Here is a 22,738-nt window from a genome sequence, read left to right as displayed (position 1 = left end):
ACACCCAAAACTGAAAATGTGTTCCTCCACCAGTGTAGATGGGTACTCTCACCTTAGCACAAGAACACTGTGTTACCAGATGGCCATAAAAGTATGAATGAAACAGGGAGCTGGTGATGCAATCGAATCGTCATGTAAACAGCCACAGCATATGGTTAGGAACATATAAGGAGAAAGACAACAATCTAAGAGCATCCGCTGGATTAAAGCTTTTAATTCAATAAAAATGTACAGGCTACTCACATTTTAGCCGATTCAAACAAGCATATAAACAACATTGGCAGTAGAAGAGTTCCTGGGACACAGCGCCGAGCGACGTGTATTGAGCTCCTGACCCCCGGACACATTGCGTGAAAACACTTCCTCAGCAGGGCGGTTCTTGAAATAGGGCCGTAGAAAAGGATTGCAGATCATCAATGGTTTCGGGTATACTGCGTATATGCAAATTAGACCTGCGAGGGTGGTTTTCTGCATCCTCCAGGCGTGAGAGAAGTATGGCATTCTCATCACGGAGAGCTGCCTGCTCTTGGGCCTGCTCCTGAAGAGTGAGCTCAATATCATCCACTCTAGTCTCCAGGTCTGCCGTACGCTGGCCTAGCTCCCTGATCTCTCGTGACAGTCTGTTAGTTATTTGATCAGAGGTGGCTTTAAGGGCCTTTTGCAGCATGGATTCCATGTAGCTAAAAAAGTCACTCTGGGACATACCTGAGGGCGATAAAGCTTGGGAACCGCTGGCGTGAGAGTCAGCTCCGTCATCCACATCGCTGTCAGCATGTCCTGACCTATTCAGGGAAGCGGCGTGTTGTTTAGCCAGAGCCTTCGCTGCCATCTTAGAGGAGGCACGAGCCAGAGCTTCCTTGATAGGTTTCGGCTTGATTTTACAGCGGTGGCCGGTCAGAACCATCCTGGAAGAATCCGTGCCTGTTCCGGTAACGATGCCCAGGAATAACTGGGCTGCAGGGCGGTTCAGAAGTGCCGTGGGATCCCGATATAGTGGCAGGGAGTGCGGAGCTCTAATGGATCGCGTCCTCCATGTCGAGCCTCACATCTTATTATGCCCGTCCCTTCGAGTGGAGAAACCTAACGGTTGAGGAGTTAAAGTTTTTTTCAAGGCCTCACATTTTGCATGGGACTCAACAAAAAAATGAAATGCGATCTTTTTGGTCAAAACGCCCCATCTACCACATGCCAATCTTCTCTGCGTCAATGCCCAGAACCAGATACCTCATGATAATGAGGTTTATCCATTTCAATGATAATACCCAGTGCCCTCCCCGAAATGACCCAAATTATGACAGGCTTTTCAAAATTCGGCCCTTATTAAATTATTTTTCAGAAGTATTCCCCCAGTTATATACCCCGGACAAACACATATGTGTGGATGAGTCCCTTGTAAAATTTAGTGTAAGACTTAAAATCAAGCAGTTTATCGCCAGCAATAGGGCCCGCTATGGGTTGAAGGTTTACAAACTATGTGATCGAGCCACAGGGTACCTGAATGCCTTCTTAGTATACGAAGGGAAGGACACCCAGCTGCATCCCCCCAATTGCCCAGACTACTTGGGATCAAGCAGGAAAGTTGTTTGACAACTCATAAACCCCCTACTGGACAAAGACTACCATCTGTATGTAGATCATTTCTGCACATCTCTTCCCCTGTTCCACCATGTTTTTGCCTGCCTCATGGATTGAGCTTCTACCCTGCTATTGGACTAGTGGGATTCAACACAGGGGCCTCACATATGTGAGGGGCTCCAGAAAAGTTTTTCTGGATGAAGAAAACAATTTTTTGTTGTTTTCTCACCCTAGATTAGGGTCTGGAGACTCTGAGGCTTTAAAAAGATTTGGGTGGGAGAAGCCTCTACCCCTGTCCCCATTCTGTCCTGAAGAGGCTCTACTTCTGCCTGCTGCCTGTAGGACCTATGCCATCATTCCTTTTCCTGTTGCATGAACTGACCACACGACATGGACCTGCCTACTACCAGGACCAATATTTTTGGCATTGCTGACAATATCTCTGCCTGCACTGACCCTGACGGGACAGTATCCCCACCTGGACAATTATGTATGCCGTTGCTGACCAAGTTCCTGCCTGCTGTCTGGACCAGTGCTATCCTGCTGTGTAGAACTGTGCTACTAAAACCACAGGTAATCTTTTGTTTACGATTTTTTCAGCATAATGTATTTTGGGGAGTAATTCTTGGTATGTGCATGCTATGTGTCTCTGGAACACCTGACGGTGTTCCTTGCATGTTGGATCTCTGTATGTGGTCAGGCTGTGTAGAAGTCTCACACATGTGGTATCGTTGTACTCAGGAGAAGTAACAGAATGTATTTTGGGGTGTCATTTTTGCTATATAAATGCTATGTGTTGGAAATATCTTATAAACCGACAACTTTGTGTAAAAAAAAATGTGTTTTCCTTTTTTTTTCACATTTTCCAAAAACTTCTGGAAAAAAATGAACTGTTCAAAAGACTCATTATGCCTCATAGATTATACGTTGGGGTGTTAGCTTTCCAAAATGGGGTCATTTTGTGGGTGTTTCTATTGTCCTGGTGCTCCAGGGCCTTCAAAAATGTAATAGATAGTCAACTAGTTAGATGTGTAATTTATGCTCCTAGAACACCTGATGGTGCTCCCTGTATGTTGGGCCTCTGTATGTGGCCAGGCAGTGAAAAAGTTTCACACATGGGGTATCGTTATACTCACAGGAGGAATAGCAGAATGTATTTTGGGGTGTCATTTGTGGTATGCACATGCCATGTGAGAGAAATAAGATATTACAATGACAATTTTGAGAAAAAATAAAAATAAAAAATAAAAACTAATTTTACAACTTCAAATAACTCACCATGCTTCTTACTAAATACCTTGGAATGTCTACTTTCCAAAAAGGAGTTATTTGGGGGGCATTTGTACTTTCCTGTCTTGTTAGGGTCTCAAGTAATGAGATAGTCCGCCAGTACATCAGATGTGATACATTTATTATGATTTGCACTATAGTCTGTAGACTCTAAAACTTTTACACAGACCGAAAAATGTCCACAAATTTGGGGTTATTTTTACCAAATATATGTAGCAGTACAAATTGTGGCCAACATTTATGAAAAAAAGTACTCATTTGCAAAATTTTATCACAAAAATTAAGAAAAATGCTTTTTTAAAAAAAAAATACGGTCTATTTTCATTTATAGCGCAAAAAGTAAAAAACCCAGAGGTGACCAAATACCTCCAAAAGAAAGCTCTATTTGTATGTAAAAAAGGACAAAAAAATAATTTGGGTACAGTGTTGCATGACTGAGTAATTGTCATTCAAAGTGTGAGAGCGCTAAAAGCTGAAAATTGGTCTGGGCAGGAGGGGTGCCCAGTAAGCAAGTGGTTAAAGAAAAAGCATGTGTGACTGATTAGACTTCTTGGGCCAGATTCTCAAAAGAGATACGCCTGATACGCCATTGTATCTCTGAGTCCGCCCGTCGCATCTATGCGCCTGATTCATAGAATCAGTTATGCATAGATAACCATTAGATCCGACAGGCGTAAGGCTCTTACGCTGTCGGATCTTAATTGCAATTTTTTTTTTCGCCGCTAGGTGTCGCCGACATCGTTTTCCCGATCGAGTATGCAAATTAGCAAAATACGCGAATTCCCGAATGTACGCCTGACCGACGCAGTGAAGTTACGATGTTTACGTAAGATTTGCGATGCGTAAAGTTGCCACTGCTATATGAGGCGCAGCCAATGTTAAGTATGGCTGTCGTTCCCGCGTCGAAATTTAAAAATTTACGTTGTTTGCGTAAGTCGTCCGTGAATGGCGCTGGACGCCATTTACGTTAACGTTGAAACCAATGACGTCCTTGTGACGTCATTTAGCGCAATGCACGTTGGGAAATTTTAGGGACGGCGTATGCGCAGTACGATCGGTGCAGGAACGCGCCTAATTTAAATGATCCACGCCCCCTACCCGGATCATTTGAATTAGGCGGGCTTGCGCCGGAGGATTTACGCTACGCCGCCGCAACTTTACAGGCAAGTGCTTTGTGAATCAAGCACTTGCCCGTAAAACTTGTGGCGGCGTAACGTAAATGAGATACGTTACGCCGCCTCAGAGATGCGGCGATCTACCAGAATCTGGGCCCTTGTTGGCTTTTATATTATCTCTTGATATATTTTGTTTAAGGATTATTAAAAGGTTGAAGGAATCTGGCACTACATAATTTTTTTCTGTATGCAACTTAGAACTACCAATACACAAAGTCTAGGCAGTTTTAGTATCAATAGATCGCTACAGTGATGCCATACTTACCTTTCTGCAGAAAACTTGAGCAACGTCAGTGGAGCACACTGTATACATCATTTTATAAAAATTTACCTTCTTTCCTAAACTCTCAGAAACCCTCAAGTAAGTTTAAATGTTTGCTATGTATTATAATTGTGAATACAGGTCATCAATATAGTAGTGCTTATTAAAAAAAAAAGTTTACTTTCATAAACCTACATTGTACATTACTTTGCTTTTCAAATGGAAAAAAGTACTGCAGATAAATACATTCTTCTGAGAATGGCTTGAACTCTAAAACAGGCCTTCATTGACTCATAAAGGTTTTGTGCAGCCTTCTCTTATTATAAACGACAAGGCAATAAGTGACAACTGCTGTTTTCTCTTACACAACAAATTAAAGACTTGTTAGTTATGTCTCTCTGGAGCCTTTTAAATACACTTTCAGATGAAATGCCTTTGTAATACTGAAGACATTATGCATCTTGTTTCATGCACAAATCTTCAGAGAATTTCTTTCTAGTCAATATTCTAATACATGCACAATAATAGGAAAATATTTACTTACATTTGATTCATTCTTTTAAAACTCAAGTGTGGCTGGCAATACAAAAACGTAGTATTTTTGCCGTATGGTGTATTTCAGTGCCAGCCCTCAAGATTGCTGAATGTGGCCTTTTATTACATTCAACCTAATTGTATTCAATGTAAGTGGTAAAGTAGGATACATATTAACCTACAAAGAGGGTTCTGGAATAGATAACCATGCATTGTTTGTTCTAGTTGAAATAACAATCCAGTCACGTACCCTTATTTTCTATTAATATATTTACATAAGTGACAGACAGATACTACCACCATCCATCTATTCTCTACAGGAAGAATGTGCACATATACTATATTGTCAAAAGTATTGGACGCCTGCCTTTATACAGACATGAACTTTAATGGCACCAGGATTCGGTACAAGTCAGTCCACTTTCTCCACCCCAAACTCGCTCATCCATGTCTTTATGGACCTTGCTTTGTGCACTGGTCCAAATCATTTGGTGAAGGGGGATTAAGTTGTTTATCAGGGGTTGGGCCTGACCTTTTAGTTTCATTGAAGGGAACTCTTAAGGCATCAGCATACCAATACATTTTGGACAATATAATGCTCCCAACTTTGTGAGAACATTTTGGGGATGGCCCTTTCTGTTCCAACATGACCGCACACCAATGGACAAAGCAAGGTTCATAAAGACATGGATGGGTGAGTTTGGGTTGGAGGAATTTGACTGTCTGCACAGAGTTCTGAACTCAACCCAAAAGAACACCTTTGGAATGAATTAGTGTGGAGACTGCGAGCCAAGTCTTATTGTCCAACATCAGTGCCTGACTTCACAAATGCACTTCTAGAAGAACATTCCCATAGACACACTCCTAAACTTTGTGGACAGCCTTCCCAGAAGAGTTGAAGCTGTTTTAGCTGAAAGGGGTGGGCTAAGTCAATATTAAACCCTACAGACTAAGACTGTGATGCCATTAACCACTTAAAGGGGTTTTAAAGGAAAAAAAAAATTCATAATAAGCATCGTTTACCTGCAGACATTCCTCTTTTCACTTCTTCATTGTTCGTTTTTGCCCAGAAGTTGCTCTATTTCTTCTCTGTTCTGTTCACTTCCTGCTTGTCTGATTTTATTGACCACCGTGATGGGAGGCTTTACTGTGGTGGTCAGTAACGTGCTCACCCCCTCCTGGGAACTACATCTGTGTGGCAGGACGCTCTCTACGTGTTAGAGACTTCAAGGAGGTGTGAATTACTGGGTGTGCCTCAATTCATACTGGGAAATGTAGTTGTTACATGAACGAGCGATGCAAACCAGGAAGTGAATGAGAGAACAGAAACTAGAATGTCGGAGGTGAAGGAATTTAATAGGTATTTAATCGTTTTTTAACATAATCATTACACTATTCTGTCTGTCTACCTTGCAGACATTAATTTTAGGCAAAAAAAATAATTCCTTTAGTGACCCTTTAAGGACCCGCTCATGTACATATACGTCGGTACTTTAAAGATGGATATCTCGATAACGGCAGCAGCTGCTGCCACAACCGAGATAGCCATCTTTTCTTTGAGCGGTCCTGTAAATGATAACGGTGGTCTCCGTGGCAGATTCACTGCGAGATCACCGTTATCAGCGGTGGGAGGGGGCCCCTCCTCCCCTCCCGCCACTCTCCCACGCCCTCCGCCGCTTACCGTAGCCGTCGGCAGTGGCGGAGACGATCGGGTCCTTTCCTCTCCTCGGCTGGGATACGAGTGAGGGCAAGATGGCCCCCACCTGTCCCTATAGCATAGCAGGGCGGACGTGACGTCAAAACACCACTTCCGCCCATGCTTCTTAAAGCAATATTTTCTAGTTGTCATTTTCTCAAATTAATTTTTTTTTTTTGCATTTAAGTCTAAATATGGGATCTGAGGTCTTTTTGACCCCAGATCTCATATTTAAGAGGACCTGTCATGCTTTTTTCTATTACTAGGGATGTTTACATTTCTTGTAATAGGAATAAAAGTGACCCATTTTTTTTGAGTAAAATTTTATAAAATAAATAAAAATAAATAAGAAAACAACAAAAATAGTTTTTTAAAGCACCCCGTCCCGACGAGCTCGTGCGCAGAAGCGAACACATACGTGAGTAGCGCCCGCATGTGAAAACGTTGTTCAAACCACACACGTGAGGTATCAGAGTGAGAGCAATAATTCTAGCCCTAGACCTCCTCTGTAACTCAAAAGATGCAACCTGTAGAATTTTTTAAACGTCGCCTATGGAGATTTCTAAGGTTAAAAGTTTGACGCCATTCCACGAGCGGGCGCAATTTGAAGCGTAACATGTTGGGTATCATTTTACTTGGCATAATAGTATCTTTTCACAATATAAAAAAATGGGCTAACTTTACTGTTGTCTTATTTTTTAATTCAAAAAAGTGAATTTTTTCCAAAAAAGTGCGCTTGTAAGACCACTGCGCAAATACGGTGTGACAAAAAGTATTGCAATGACCGCTATTTTATTCTCTAGGGTGTTAGAAAATAATATATATAATGTTTGGGGGTTTTAAGTAATTTTCTAGCAAAAAAAAACTATTTTAATCTTGTAAACACCAAATCTGAAAAACAGCCAAGGTCCTTAAGTGGTTAAAGTTCATATGCGTGTGAAGGCAGGTGTCCCAATACTTTTGACATTTCCACTTCTACCTGTTCCCCATGAACCCTCTGATCATATCTTTCCACCTGTATCCTTGAACTTGATCCTTATTCTGGCTCTGTTCTTGACCTGTTCATTGTACCATATTTGTTTATACTGTAGTTAGATAGTCAGGTGGTCCATACTTTGTATGTGTGTTTACTGGTGTTAGATAAGTGGCTGTTTTTATTCTGTTTCTAACCTCAGCATTATGCTCAGTAAACATAATTGTTTTTTTTCATTTAGTTTTGAGTACTGTCAGGATCCTCTGTGCAGCTCCACATCCTAACCTACAGGAAACCACACCACAACAATCACAGACTGCCTACATCTACTGTATTGACTAAAGTGGAAAATTAGTAGCATTTAAAGATGCCTGGAACTAAATGCTCTAGTTAAAAATAGGGAAGAAAGAATAGGTCTGTCCTTGCCAACAAATGATATTATCAGGTCACCTGAGGCCAGGTGACAGATGCACACCGCTGGGGTTAGGAGCGCACTGCAAAGGTTGTGGACCCTCTAGAGCAGAAGATTCCCTAGGGCGCAGAGTCTAAGAGCCAAAAGGCATTCACCAGAGCCTCTAGTGGTGAGGATGGATTTGGTTGCAGCTGACTCCAGGTCGTTGCCCCCGGGGTCTTTCAGCTCATGCTAACGGACTGGCTCTGGTGGACAGAGCAGAAGCAGAAGTTCAGAGTGAAGCACAGAATAGTCAGGAGAATAAGGTCTGGGCTACTAGCAGACAGAGATGCTCAGGAAGGCACGTCAAGGTCGGAGTTACTAGCAGACTGGAATGGTCAGAAGGAGATGCAACGGTCAGTTCACAGAAGTCAGAGATAACATACAGCAGGATGCCACACCAGAAGTCTAAACACGAAAGTTGCCCAGGCCAGGCTGGCTTGCAGAGCACAGAGTTAAATAGTGTTTCCTGTTAGATGCTGGGGTGGAGCCATGCTGAGAGAAGATTACTTAAACACACAGGTGTGAGAGCATGGTCCCTAAGCTGATACACAGACCAGAGAGGTAAGCAACAGACTAAAACATTACTACAGATTCACCCCTATTTTTAGCGGCTCTTTACCGTCAATTTCACGGCGCTATTCGCTCGCTAACGCTAGCGGCCGAGAAAGGGTTAAAAACCACTGTAAAGTGCCTCTGGCGGCGGGAAAGCCACGGTGCCCTGTTGATTTCAATGGGCAGGAGCGGTGGAGGAGGGGTATACACACCGCTCCTTCACCGCTCCAAAGATGCTGCTAGCAAGACTTTTTTTTACCATCCTGCTAGCGCACTGCTCCAGTGTGAAAGCCTTCAGGGCTTTCACACTGCAGAGACAGCAGCTGCTGTTTCAGATCGGTTTGCAGGCGCTATTTTTAGCATTATAGCGCCTGCAAAGCGACCCAGTGTGAAAGGGGTCTAAAGCAGAACTTTGGGAATGGGCCAAAATCTACCCTTCCCTATCACTGTATTGGTTAAATGTTCATTTAGTCTAAGGGTGTAGGGATGAAGTGTATTATTTACCCAGCAGGTTCCAGTGCTGTCCCCAAGCTTCAGGCTGTGTGCAGTTTCTCTGCATCATCACACACAGTGCAAGACTATTAATCTTCACTGTACATCTAGAGACAAGCATGCATTGTGGAGAAGCCTGTCTGAGCCAGAAATTGGGTGCGTAATGCACCTTATCTTTGCACCCCTAGAATGAATATACATTTAATCTTGTAGGGGGGAGGGGGCACTGCAAGGGAGGACATTGTCCTGTTTATGAATTTTCCTCTGATACTATAGGCAAGAGCTAACTTTTAGTTTTTATGAGACCCAAAAATAATGGCTGCACACAGGCCCAGATTTCCCACAAGGCCACTAAGGCCAGGCCTTGGGGCGGCAGGGCTCCAAGGGGCTGCAGTGGCATGGAGTCCCCCGACGCCCAGAACAAACAGTTAAGGGCGGCAAGTTATGGGGGAATCCGCTCACTCGTTAACAAGTGATTGCGGCTATGTCGCCAAAATCACTTGTAAAATATGTGCTCCCGTCTGCCCCCCCCACCCCACATACCTCTCTCTGCTGGCTCTGTCTTCGGGACTCCGTCCTCCCCCGGCCACCGAGTCTGTCTCCTGTCCCTGCTGCCGATGTACACAGTGAGAGGGGAGAGCTGTGCTCTTCCCATCTCAGCTGTGACAGGAGTTCTAGCACAGTGCTAGGACTCCTGTTTTGTAGGTGACAGGGTCAATAAAGAGAACATGTCACCTCCAATTGCTATCACACAGGAAATTGTTTTCTCCTGTGTGATAGCAAAAAATTAAGTGAATTTTTTTTATAAATAAATAAGAAATAATAATTAAATTAATAAAATAAAAAAGTAAAGAATAAGAAAAATAATAAGAAAATTATACAAAAATTTAAAAAAGCAAGCGACAAGCTACAAATAAATAAAAATAGAAAAAGTGATAAAAATGTAAAAAAACAAAACATATTTGAACTAACCGTGCCGCACATTCTCCATTGATTTGGGGGGGGGGTTTGGTTGGTGGGGAAGGGTGCATTGTGGAACCTGGCCTTGGGGCGGCAGGGAGAGCAAATCCGGCCCTGGCTGCACAGCTTCACATTAACTTTTGTGTTACATACTTGTGTCCTGCATATATTGACATCTTACTATTCTTTTTTTGAAAAGACAGTGATGCTTTTAATCAGAATAGAAACCCACAATGGACCTGAGCAATTGTGGTGCTGTATTTCATATCACAAAGGCAACAAAACAGACCTGCTTTGTGCAGCACAACATACAATAATATTTTCTCAGAATAATTTTGTAGATTTTTATTAAATTGCATGTTTTGTTTTATTGGCATCCTCTGATACTTCCTTTAATAAACACTGAATGAATAAGATTGCTGCAGTGAATATTATATCTTACACAATTTGGCCTGTCTCCCAGACACAGGTCAATAAAGTCCATCAATGCCTTTGTCAAACCTTATGTATCTTCATTTGATTTTGACTTGTTAGTTAATGGAATCAGGTATTTGTCAGCAATAAAACACATATTCCTCTTTTACACTACAGTATTTATATTTATTTCCATTAACACAAGGTTAACAATGTGTAATGTATTGTTTTTTTTTTTTTTTTATATTTATCTAGAAGTTATGATACTTTTGCGAGATATAGTTCTTGAATATGATACATATTACATACAGTAGGCTTCTCTTGATAGAAGTTTTCTCTATTTTGCTTAATTAAAATAGGATAGTTTCATAATTTGGAACTTAAAGAATTTTCTTCACCAAGATTTGTTGTTTTCTTTTTTTTTTACTCTGTGAGGTTGATTTACTAAAAACAAATAAGCTATGTATGTTGCAAGGAAATGTTCATGTTGCGAGGAAATTTTCCTTGGACATGTATGGGTATTCTTTGCAAACTGAATTGTTCCTACATTAAGTAAGCTAAAGGAAAATACATTTGCAAAGTGAACTATCTATTTGACTTAAATCAACCCCTGTGTGTCCCTTCTGCAAAATAAATCACTTCTTCACCTGTCTGCTAGCAATATGTTGTAACAGTACATGGCTTGTGGTGCATGCCAGTAAGATTAAGGAAGATTAGATAAGTGCCTGGACAATGTTGCTCCAGCACACATGAGTGGTAGTTACATCATCATCTGTTTCCAAAGGCTAAAGAAAGAAGAATCTGGTCTATTATAAATGGAGGACATGGAAGAGATGAAAAGTAGACATGTGCACACTGAAATATTTTGTTTTGTAATTTAGTTTTCGTCCGAAAAAATAAATGTATTTAGTTACTCCCGAAATTCGTTTTTATTTATTTTGTTTTTTGTTTAAAAAATGCATTCGTCCGAAAATTCAAATTAAGGTTGAATCTAACATTGAAGGCTTATGGGGTCTGTCGAATGTTCCAAGAAAAAAAAAAAAAGATTCGACAGAATCTTTAAAAAAAATAAAAACAAATAGAAAAAATTGACTCTTCACGTCTCTCTATGTTGAATCTTCATGCCTCTCTATGTCGAATCTTCATGTCTCTCTATGTCGAATCTTTTCTCTCTATGTTGAATCTTTTCTCTCTATGTCAACTCTTCTTCATGTCTCTATAATGTCGAATCTTTTCTCTCTATGTCGAATCTTTTCTCTTAATGTAGAATAATATTGGACTACTAGAGTTAAGGTTAGGCACATTCGACCGCAACGAAAACAAAAATAAAGCATTTGTTTATGTCGGATCTTTCGGTTTTCGTTTTCTGTGCTTTTGTTATCGTTTGTTAAAACGATAACGAAAATACCTGAAATTCGGACAAAAATTCATTCGGACGAAAACAAATGCACATGTCTAATGAAAAGCACAGATCTTGCATGGCTGAAGGAGGGTAATCTACAGCAAGTGTTCCTGGGGACCTGCAGCAGCCCAGTTTAATTTCAACTGGTGGAGATCAACAGGCAATGGCTAGGCAACACAATTATTTTTGGCATGGCCATAGATAATTATATTCCCAGTTCTAGGAGGCAGTAACAAAATCATTGGAGGTACCCATCAAACAGGATGATTTTACAGTTTATTGAAAAATCCCACTGCAAGTGGGACCAAAGGAGGAAAAGATCACAACACAATACGCAACCGATTCTGCGGTTCATGTGACTGCTGTTAAAAAATGAGAATCTGCCTATTCATCCTTTTTTGGGGAAATATCAGTGCAGCCTATGTTATAGGCTACACTTAGCAGTCAAATAGGAATGTTAAATAGCCTATAATACAATTAACAGTAATTACACGTTGTCATTGCTTTAAATTGATAAAGGTGAACATGATCATGAGTTTGGTATGTGTTATTGTGTTTTGCAATGACTTTTTAAAGCCCAACTACAGTTTCAGTTTTTTGAGCTTCCTCTGCACTCCCACCCCACAACAACCCTGGAAACCAAAGGTGTAGCTATAACCTTCAAGGACCTGGTGCAAGAAACCATGAATTGTCCCCATGACCCCCCTTCCATCCTCATAGAACCCTGCCACCCACATGCCCCTTGGGCATGCATCCAACACACTCTATGATTGCTGTGTCCTTCACATCTGATCACAGTCAAGAGACAATCACAGTGGCCCTTTATGATGTGTTCAGCTGATCACATGTAAAAAGACTTGTCGGTTATCAGCAGTCCTTTCCTCCCATGCTGAGTCTGTGTGAGGAAAGGAGAGCCATTTACCGGTAAGACTGTCAGTACAATATTTACACTAATAATCAGGGCACTGATCATCAGTGCAGCCTGTCAGTGCCCATAAATGCAGCCCATCAGTGCCTCCTCAGCAGGATCCTGAGCTGAGAGCATCTCTCTCATACACCAGATCATTTAGCTGGAGAGTTAAACCAGTTATCTATAAAAGTCATCATTCTGTTTCACCTACCAATACACTACAAAAGAAGGAATGCTCATTATTGTATTAGAGCCAGTGTTTAATGTTAGCATTGCAAAAAGAATACCCTTGACATCAACTCTAGAAACATATTTAACTGTAATGCCTCGTACACACGTACGGGTTCCTTGGCTGACTTTTTACCATCAGGAAACCCGAGGGGGAAAGCGGAGAACCTGCTCTGCAGCTTTTTTCCCCTACACACGGCCGGTTTTCCTGGAAGGAAAACTGCCATGAGAGCTTTGGCCGGGAAAGCTTTGGCCATGTGTATGATCCACCACATAGGAAAACTGCCGGGAAAAATAGAACATGTTCTCATTTTTCCCGCCGGGTTTTTAGTTTCGGGAAAACTGCCATGGAGCATACGCACAGCTAGTTTTCCCGGCCAAATTCTGTCATGGCAGTTTTCCCAATGGGAAAACTGGTCGTGTGTACAAGGCATAAACTGTTATTTTTGTTTTGTTTGTTTTTTCACAGGTCCAATTAACTTTAGACTTCAGTATCTGCTAGTAGATCTGCTAGTAGATCTTGGTAAATCTTTTAAAATACAGTCTTGCTTCCATCTGTGATCTAGGTACCAGGTTAATTTGTACAGATGGCTATATTTATTTGTATCCATTAAAAGATTTATCAAAAGATAAAGGAATTTAAACATCTGACCTGTTCCTGACCTGTTCCTGATCAGTGATTGTATTCGAGGATCTAAGGCAAGTTTGATACATGTTTGCTGACTGGTATACCAGCCTTTAGCTATTAACTTGCTTTGTGCAGTCTGTTACTCTTTAGGACATTATCAATAATTATAGAATTTTATCAACATGTAGTTAGAATGAGCCATTTCAGAACACACTTCAGAATAAAAAATAATTTGTACAAAAGAATAAATAATTTTTACCTCCCATATAGATCCACATGGCATCTTTCAAAGATACCACTTTCCTCTATATACTTTCCGAAGGGTAAGTTGAAGTCCCCATGGTAAAGCTTCATAAAATGCCATGGATTCAACCTGTCATCAGACAGTAGCCCATATCAGCTGATAAGGGCTCTGCAGTATTAATATGTGGATAAACCTACATGTAAGCAAAAGGTGAGGCTAGAAAAACACATTTGCGATAATGTTTCTAGAAAGATGAAAAAACTGGAGTGTATGCGTGGTGCGATGAGAGAAGGTCGCTTCCTGTAAGAGCTCCGACAGACGGCGAGACTGAAACGACTCCCACATGGCCTTATCACCACTGTTTCTCACCCTTTTTCTCCCGCACCCCTGTTGGACTACAAGGTGCATGTGCTCCGGCAAAAAAATAAATACGAGAAAGAACAAGTCTCAAGGGTGCAGACCTCGGAACAGGCCAGGATGACCAAAGATGGCGCCAAGCCACCGGCTCCTTCTCCTGAAGCCTCTCCCTCAGCCTCCAGCCATCACGCAGAGAACTGTGAGTACCCTCTCCAGCTCACTAAGACTGACTTGGATGCAAGTTTGTCAGCTATGTATGACAAGCTGGCAGGCAAACTTCAATCTGAGCCGCACAAGACAGAGAACACGCTGACACAGGAAATTGTGGCTCTGTACTCCCGCACAGATTTGTTAGAGTCAAAACATGATGAGCTGTCTCTAGCACACACAGATCTCCGCAAGGATTTTGAGTCCCTGGCAGACAGCTATTCTATCCTGCAGTCCCAAGTCGAGGACCTTCGACAATCAAAATCGCAGAAACAACCTGCGACTGAGAGGTATGAAAGGTAGTGTCTCTTGTGTATGAGTATAAGAGGTCAACCAACCCACATCCCTGAACAATATAGAATAAATCACTCAAAGAGTGCAGATCCTCTCTTGGGACTTTAAATTGGGTAGCTGTATAAACATTTTATTGAAAAAGGTAAAAATCTACTAGGATGCATAACTAAAATACAGGAAAAAATGAAAAATCACAATGCACAGATGACAATTGTAGAAAAGTTGTGACAATACATAAACCAACTCTGTCGACATGCATAAGACAGGTAGGAACCCAATTTTTCGAGGTTATAAGGAGTAAACCTCTTCTTCAGGGGTAGGTAGTCACACTGAAACAACATTTATATCTGTAATCAGAAGAAGGAGACAAAAAAGGAGAGAAAAAAACACAAAGATTGTAAGAGCATTCGATGTAACCAATGTTCCTCATATGACCACATATATATATATATATATATATATATATATATATATATATATATATATATATATATATATATATATATATATATTAGTATATTATATGTATTAAACTATCTTAGTACTAACCATGAACGCATTGTGTGCACACAAGCAAGCATCTGTAGCATTTCTTAAAAAAGGGAGATAAAGTAGCAAAAGGTGATCAGAGCAATTTTCCCACATCCAACAGGGCCGGAAGGGACAGCCAGAGGGCCAGGATGGTTAATGTTCCAGCCACTGCAGTTCCACAAATGGCGCTTCAGACCATCTAATAGCTCCCAGAGCCAGAGAAAGCTGCCTAGAAGCAGTCCAAAAAAACACTCATGTCCCTAAATGTAAAATAAGATACATTAAATTCTTGTTTACAAAAATGACTTTAGGGAGCCACAAATTGGGGGAGGCCTACCTAATGCAATCTCACTGTCCCGATTGCAGCCACACAATAATAGGACCCTGTCGGTAGGATGAATAGGTAGATCCCCTCAATGTAGGCAGCAGATTGCCTGTTGCAATTCTACAAAGAAAAATACACAGAAGGGGGAGAGGAAAAATGAATGGTTCTAATATGCCTTTTAAAATCCACAAAAGGTTTCCCAGGGTTTATGGACCAATTCCCTCCCTGCTAACAGCAACATGTCAGTGATGGTTCTAAATGAAGATATATACAAAAAAAGGGGAGGGGGTATGAAGGATTTCAATATCCTTATAATCCCAGCAAATACAGCACATGTGGCAAAAAGGAGGTTCACATGGGCTCTCGCTGTCTGGAAGGAGGCCTCCTCACCTATACAGTTATTCCCACTGCCTGCTCCCTGACCTGATCCGGGTTGGTATTCAGTGTAGCGCGTATTATATTGCTGCGCAGTACTATGGACTGGTTGCTATGGAGGGTTGCTATGGACTGGTTGCTATGGATTGGTTGCTATGGATGGTTTCTATGGACTGGTTGCTATGGGCTGGTTTCTATGGACTGGTTTCTATGGACTGGTTGCTATGGACTGGCTGCTATGGACGTGTTTCTATGGACTGGTTGCTATGGACTGGTTGCTATGGAGGGTTGCTATGGACTGGTTGCTATGGACTGGTTGCTATGGATTGGTTGCTATGGAGGGTTGCTATGGACTGGTTGATATGGAGGGTTGCTATGGACTTAATGTGAAAAGGCTTTCGCGCTACTCAGTGGTGATAAAATATGTCTTCCTAAACAAACAGTAATGGACTTGCAGCAACAACTCGCAGTGTTTACAAACAGCAAATAAGCAAATATGTGGGATAAGGTTATTGCGCAAAGTCTAAATAACACATAATATTGTGGTCAAAGTAATAATAATAATAATAATAATGCAGATCGTGCAAAGTGAGAAAGGAGTGAATAAATCAAATATCAAAAACATATAATCAAGTCTATAAGTGAAGTGGCAGTCAATAGCTGCTAAAGGAGAAGTGTCCACCAATCAAAGAGAGGCAGGGTGTAGAACCACACACAGAAGTGTCAATCTGGTCTCCCAGAACTCTCACCTCATAACTGTATAAATTAGGCAGTACAATATAAGATGTCTCCACCTGCATCGATATTCCTCATACACACTCTCCTGGTGCCTCTCCGTCCGAATGGCAAACAGCCTAGGTCAGTCTCCTCTGCTGATACCTATCCATACTCCATATCAGGGAAACAAAAGGGACAAACCAGAGGGCCTCCAATAGTGTAGTAGTTTTAAAACACAGGGAATATTTATTGTGGTGTATTTACGCTTACATCAAGTAAAATCAACAAATGCATATAAAAATAAACAGTGGCGTCCTCTGCGCCGTCTCATGTCACTCCGGGTGTACGTCTGTCCACGGTCAATCCCTACGTGTTACGACACAGTCACATGTCTTCATCTGGGGAACCTGATTGGTCGTGCCGCCTGGGTTATAGACCGGAAGTCTGCTGGCCACCATTTTACTGAAGACCATCACTGCAGTGATGGCGCGGCCCAAATATCGGTGATCAATAACATCAATCTCATCTAGCGAATATTAAATAGCGCTAGAATAGGTTGACTGTAGCGGCTATTCCACATTATATATAATGGGTATTAATGCAACTAACCGTTTATAAAACGGGAAGGGAAGTAGGGCAAAATGACGTAAAAGTCGTCACTATCATCCCAAATCATAGCCAAGTATTAACTCCGGAGTGATCTGCTCAAATTAGATCATTCAATAGATTGTGAATGTATATAAAACATATCGAAACAGATATGTAAGGGATACTGTTGGGCTTCAAAATAGAACTAATATTATATAAACCTTTAATATTATAAAATCATTATATATACATTGATGCTACTCAGAGCACACTGTATATCAATGGACAGGAATGTATGTATCCCAACTGGGAAGCATACATACACCAAACAAGGATACAATTGTCATTGATTCATATGAAAGTATAAAAAAAATAATATATAAAAATATATATATAGGCCCGGATTCATAAAGACTTACGACGGGCATATCAGTAGATACGCCGTCGTAAGTCCGAATCCGCACCGTCGCAACTTTAAGCGTATGCTCAAACTGAGATACGCTTAAATGTTGCTAAGATACGACCGGCGTAAGTCTCCCACGCCGTTGTATCTTAACTGCATATTTACGCTGGCCGCTAGGGGCGTGTACGCTGCTTTCACGCCTCGAATATGTAAATCAGCTAGATACGCCTATTCGCGAATGTACGCCCGGCCGTCGCAGTACAGATACGCTGTTTACCTAAGGCTTTTTCCAGCGTAAAGTTACCCCTGCTATATGAGGCGCAGCCAATGTTAAGTATGGACGTCGGGACCGCGTAAAATTTTCCGTCGATTATTCCGTTTGCGTAAGTTGTTCGCGAATAGGGCGAATAAGCATTGACTTTTTGCGGGTTAATTTGGAGCATGCGCACTGGGATACATTCACGGCGGCGCATGCGCCGTTCGTAAAAAGCGTCATTTACGTGGGGTCACAATTCATTTAAATAAAACACTCCCACCTCTTCCAGATTTGATTTAGGTGGGCTTACGCCGGGCCAATTTATGCTACGCCGCCGCAACTTACGGAGCAAGTGCTTTGTGAATACTGCACTTGCCTGTCAAAGTTGCGGAGGCATAGCGTAAATAGGATATGCTACGCCCGCACACAAATACGCGCTCCCTACCTGAATCTAGCCCATAGAACAATTTCCAATTATATATATATATATATTGTGAGGGGGTAGCTCGGTAGCGGGGTGTGTGACCCCTTGGATGGGTTCACCACACACTGAATTTATACAGACTGGCAGTCGAAGATGGTTGAAAATAACGTTTTTGGTTTATTTTTCCATCTTGCTGGAAAGCAATTGACAGCATAAACAAAATCAAACATAAAATAAATCCTAGCCACTTTGGGCGTCTACCTTCCACACAGGAACCTATCTATGAAGTCTAACACAGCCTACTGCTGGGTAGACAGTGCTGGTCATACAGCACTAAACAATAGTCTTTTGATTTTTATCACACAGAAAAATCAATCCTCTCCTCACCTCCACAGAAGACCTTCTGGCACTGCTCTCCTTACTCACACAGACTCAGGATGATGCAGCCAATTAGTGGTAATCGCCTGGATTACTTATAGAGGCCTTAATTGCCTCATTCTGAACAGCTGGAGTCTTCCAGCGGCCTCAAACATTTCCTGGCTACATTTTTCAGCCGACGCCGAATAACCATCTGTGTATCGTCTAAACAAGGCAGAAATGTATGTCCCATCAGTGACAACACCCACAGATTTACCTGACTTCCTGTCACAATATGTAAAAAAATATAATATTGTGGTGATTGCACACCTGGACTGACATGTATACATATCATAACAAAATATGAAGGATACAATACAGACTCTCAAAATGGGCAACAGACCATAGTATATGCAAATATGTTCTAGACTCATAGTCAGTATAGTAATGCGCATAAACTTCAAGCATGTCATAAATCAGATAAATATCCGACAGATGTACTCTTCAGATAAATCAGTATATTTAAAAATTGCTCAAGAAACAGTTTAAGTCGAATTTGACATTCATACCCCTTGGCACAAGGGTCCTCATGGTATGTATCCATTTAGACTCCTTTTGGCTGATAGTCCTAACCTTATGGCTGCCTCTCCATAATTTGGTATATTTTTCTACCCCCCAAAATTGTAATTGGGTAGGATCACTGTTGTGTACTAGATAAAATTGTCTAGAGACACTGGGGCAGATCCACAGAGATCTGCACGGGCGCAGCGTATTGGGAGATACGCTACGCCGCTGTAACTTACATTTTTAAACTTCGAATCCTCAAAGAATTTGCGCCGTAAGTTGCGGCGGCATAGTGTATCTCTCGTGGCGTAAGGGCGCCTAATTCAAATCGGCGATTAGGGGGCGTGTTTTATCTAAATGAAGCGCGTCCCCGCGCTGAATGAACTGCGCATGCTCCGTTTCTAAATTTCCCGCCATGCATTGCGCTAAATGACATCGCAATGACGTCATTTTTTTAACTTAGACGTGAATTACATCCATCCCGATACACGGACGACTTACGCGAAAAAAAAATTCAAATTTCGACACGGGAACGACGGCCATACTTAATATGGCAAGTCTAACTATAAGCGACGAAATAGCAACTTTAACTATACGCCGGAAAAAGCCGACTACAGATGACGTAAAAAAATGCGACGGCCGCACGTACGTTTGTGGATCGTCAGAAATAGCTAATTTGCATACCCGACGCGGAAAACTACGTGAACGCCACCCAGCGCACGCCGAAGAATTGCATCTTAGATCCGAAGGCGTACGAAGACGTACACCTGTCGGATCTAACCCAGAAGCCGTCGTATCTTGTTTTGAAAATTCAAAACAACGATACGACGCGGGAATTTCAAAGTACGCCGGCGTATCAGTAGATACGCCGGCGCACTCGCTTTGTGAATCTACCCCACTATGTTTCGGAAAGCCCTTAATTATGTTCTGCACATGCTCCTTGACCCTGACTTTCAGTGCCCTTTTCGTCCTCCCTACATATTGTAGGTTGCAACTACATTGAAGTACATATACAACACCCTCTGTATGACATCCTATAAACTCCTTAGGCCTAGTACACACGAGAGGATTTATCCGCGGATACGGTCCAGCGGACCGTTTCCGCGGATAAATCCTCTCGAGGATTTCAGCGGATTTAGATCCGATGGAGTGTACTCACCATAGGGTCGAAATCCGCGCCGAAATCCCCTCGCGATGACGTGTCGCGCCGTCGCCGCGATGATGACGCGGCGACGAGCGCGACGCTGTCATATAAGGAATTCCACGCATGCGTCGAATCATTACGACGCATGCGGGGGATCCCTTCGGACGGATTGATCCGGTGAGTCTATACAGACCAGCGGATCAATCCGTTGGGATCGATTCAAGCGGATAGATTTGTAGACATGTCTACAAATTTTTATCTGCTGGAATCGTGAAATTCCCGCAGATAAATATCCGCAGGAATGTACACACCATAGAATCTATCCGCTGAAACCGATCCGCTGAGATTTTTCAGCGGATGGATTCTATGGTGTGTACGGGGCCTAAATCTCATAGGACTCTCCTGTGTTACTGGCCATAAACTTGGTTCTTTTTTTCTGTGGTTTATGCGACTTCCGGCAAGCAAAACAGCTTTTGCATGGGAAAAAACCTTTCCCTGTAAAGAAGGAATACCCCACTTTAGGGGGTGGTTCTACCACAGATTTCACTATTACATTTTTTAATGTTGGTGCTCTTTTGTATGTGATACGTGGTTTCTCTGGGAGGATGGCATGTAGGTCTTTGTCATTTCTTAAGATGTGCTAGTGTCTCTTAATAATCTTGGCTACATCTTTATGTTGTGAGTTATAGTTGAGAATCAGACATGGTGCTTGTTGATGCATGGACTTCTTTTCTTTGTTTTGTAACATCTTAGTCCTGTCCATAGTGCCAACATGTATAATTTGATTGTCAATCCATGATTTTTCATACCCTTTAGCCATAAATCTTGATCCAATTATTTCAGCTTGTGATCTAAAATCCACTTCCTTTGTGCAGTTACGCTTCATTCTCACCAGTTGCCCTCTCGGGATATTAAATAGCCATGGTCTAAAATGACAACTATCCATGGACAGGTAACTGTTCGTGTCTACATTTAAAAAAAATGTCTTAGTTACAACCTTACTACCTTCCAGACTGATATTAAGGTCCAAAAAGTCAACTGCCTTCTCAGTTGTATATACTTGTCGTTTCCATTTAGTCTTTTGAGGAAGTTTTTCAAGGTTTCCCTACTCCCATTCCATACGATGATTAAGTCATCTATATATCTCTTGTATAGAGAGAGCTCTACAGGGGTATTATCATAAACTGCTGACTCCTCCAATTGGGCCATAAAGGCATTGGCAACACTTGGGGCAAATTTCGCTCCCATTGCTATTCCAATGGCCTGATTATAATACGATTGTTCGTACCAAAAGTAGTTATACTTTAAGCAGACATTTAATTAGGTACTTCCTTTGTTTACACATTAGATTACTATGATTCCTCAGAAGCCATTTTGTTGCAAAACAGGCATCATGGTGTTGCACTATCGTATATAATGATGTGACATCTGCTGTTGCAAGCAATGTTCTACCTTCAAGTACTGGTATTGAATCTAGAAGCTGTAGGATATGATCTGTGTCTTTCAGATAGGCTGCTGTCTTTTGAACCGCTGGTTGAATAAAGTAGTTTATGTACTGCCTCAGTCTCGAGATCAGGGAATCTATCCCGTTGACAATTGGTCTGCCAGGTGGATTTTCTCTTGATTTGTGGATTTTGGGGATAGTATAGATCACTGGGATTCGACATGTCTCAGGTATCAGATATTTTGATTCTTTCTTATTCAAAATCTCCTTCTTCACTCCCAGATTAATTAATAGTTGTAATTCCTTCTTATACTTGATAGTATATCCTTGTTTGGTGTATGTATGCTTCCCAGTTGGGATATATACATTCCTGTCCATTGATATACAGTGTGCTCTGAATAGCATCAGTGTATATTTAATGATTTTATAATATTAAAGGTTTATATAATATTAGTTCTATTTTGAAGCCCAACAGTATCCCTTACATATCTGTTTTGATATGTTTTATATACATCCACAATCTATTGAATGATCTAATTTGAGCAGATCACTCCGGAGTTAATGCCTGGCTATTATTTGTGATGATAGTGACGACTTTTATGTCACTTTGTCCTACTTCCCTTCCTGTTTTATAAACGGTTAGTTGCATTAATACCCATTATATATAATATGGAATAGCCACTACAGTCAACCTATTCTAGTGCTATTTAATATTTGCTATATGAGATTGATGTTATTGATCACCGATATTTGGGCCGCGCCATCACTGCAGTGATGGTCTTCAGTAAAATGGCGGCTAGCAGACTTCCGGTCTACAATATATAAAAACACAGGCGGCACGACCAATCAGGTTCCCCAGATGAAGACATGCGACTGTGTCGTAACGCGTAGGGATTGGGATTCAACAGACGTACACCCGGAGTGACGTAAGCTGGCGCAGAGGATGCCAATGTTTATTTTTTT

Source organism: Rana temporaria, chromosome 2, assembly GCF_905171775.1.
Source record: "Rana temporaria chromosome 2, aRanTem1.1, whole genome shotgun sequence".
Classification (NCBI taxonomy): Eukaryota; Metazoa; Chordata; class Amphibia; order Anura; family Ranidae; genus Rana; species Rana temporaria.
The sequence above is the reverse complement of the archived record's forward strand: the minus strand, read 5'-3'. Positions refer to the sequence as shown.